The sequence below is a fragment of the Gossypium hirsutum genome, chromosome A06 (assembly GCF_007990345.1).
Source record: "Gossypium hirsutum isolate 1008001.06 chromosome A06, Gossypium_hirsutum_v2.1, whole genome shotgun sequence".
Lineage (NCBI taxonomy): Eukaryota > Viridiplantae > Streptophyta > Magnoliopsida > Malvales > Malvaceae > Gossypium > Gossypium hirsutum.
This window is the reverse complement of record NC_053429.1, coordinates 106,617,960-106,619,812: the sequence shown is the minus strand read 5'-3', so window position 1 is coordinate 106,619,812 and position 1,853 is coordinate 106,617,960. Positions and strand designations below refer to the sequence as shown.

Below are 1,853 nucleotides of genomic sequence, written 5' to 3'. Positions count from 1 at the left end.
TTTTATTTAGAAGTTTTACCTGGTTTGACAGCATAGTAATCGAATCGACGTTATAAACGCTTGCTGTTTTAGTTGGCTTAGTCCTCATGACTTGCTAGTGATAGTTATTCAATGACATCTCCTCTATAAACTCAAAGGCATCTTCAGGTGTTTTATTATTGATGGTTCCACCAGCAGCTGCGTCAACCATTTGTCGAGTCGAAGGATTCTGGCCATTACGGAACGTTTGAACCTATAGCCAAAGTAGTAACCCATGGTGAGGGCACCTTCTCAGTAAGTCTTTGTATCTCTCTGATGCATCGTAAAGAGTTTCTAAGTCCATCTGCACAAACGAAGAGATATCATTACGTAATTTAGCCGTTTTAGCCAGCGGAAAATATTTTAATAGAAATTTTTCGGTCATTTGTTCCCAAGTAGTGATTGACCTTCGTGGTAATGAGTTCAACCACTATTTAGCTTTGTTTCTCAATGAAAAAGGGAATAACCGAAAACGAATGACATCTTTAGAAACACCATTAATTTTAAATGTATCGCATAGTTCTAAGAAGTTTGCTAAGTGAGCGTTGGGATCCTCATCCTGCAAACCATCAAACTGATCAAATTGCTATATCATTTGAACAGTGTTAGGTTTTAGTTCAAAAGTATTTGCAGCTACAGCAAGTCTAACTATGCTCGATTCAGTTCCTGTTAAAAAAGGTTTAGCATAATCATACATAGTGCATGGAGCAGGATTTTGATTAACCGCAATTGCAGGAGGTAGCTGATTGTCTTGGTTTTCAGCCATCTCTTTGGTTGGGGATTGAGTATCGTGCTATTGCCCGTTCTCTGTGTATCTTAAGCTTCACCTTATTTCTCTTTGATGTTTGTGAACTGTGCGATCGATTTCTTCGTCAAAAAGTAGTGGTCCTGACGGGTTTCTTCTAGTCATAAAGTATAAAAACCTGCCAAGAGAAAGTAAATTAATAAATAATACTAAAAAAATAAATTAAATTAAATTGCAAGAAAAATAAATGGCTAAAGTAATAAAAATTGAGCGTTCCTAATATCTTAGTTCCCCGGCAACAGCGCCAAAAACTTGATCGCGTGATTTTGTGATAGGTTTTAAATATTTATAATTAATCATTCTTGAAACTAACTATTATCACGATGTAGACAAGTGTACCTATCGAACAGTAGTATAGTTTTTGTAAGTCCGGATTGTCGAACCCAAAGGAACTAAAAGTACTAGTAATGACTGTCTTTTTATTATCTAGCCTAAGAATAAAGAGGTTTTGTTTTAACTAACTAATTATCTAAACTAAGAACTCACAGAGAATAGAATTGGGGAATTGGTTTTGGGAAATCGATTAAATTAAGACAATACCTAAGGAAAAATCCACCTAGACTTCACTTGTTATTCTGGGACGATTTATTTATTTAACTTGTTCTGTAAAGATCCCTAAGTTATGTTATTATCCCTATTCAAGACTAATAACATCTAATCCCTAGATTGAATAATTGAGACCTTCCTCTAATTAACACCCTAGGTTTGCATTAACTCGATCTATGGATCCCCTTATTTGGTTTCACCCTAATCTGGCAAAATCTTGTCACCCTATGTCTAGGCGTGCAAACAACTCCGCTCAATTATGACAAATGTACTCTTAGACAGGGTTTATTCCTCCTTTGAATAAGAGCTTATCTTGACTCAGTATCCTGGGATATCAAAACAAGAATTAAGAACACATAATTAAGAACAAGTTAAATATTTATCATACAATTCAAAAAATAATAACAAGATTAGTCTTAGGTTTCATTCCCCTTAGGTATTTAGGGGTTTTAGTTCATAACTAAATAAGAAAACTCTCAGAATA

General features: G+C 34.9%; 1 non-coding gene across 1 annotated transcript; it reads left to right on the top strand.

Annotated features, from left to right (window-relative positions):
- Positions 1-248: 248 nt before the first annotated feature.
- On the top strand, positions 249-355 carry LOC121231237 (small nucleolar RNA R71). The gene has a single exon (XR_005929302.1). It is a non-coding gene; the product is annotated as a small nucleolar RNA R71 (small nucleolar RNA).
- Positions 356-1,853: the final 1,498 nt, after the last annotated feature.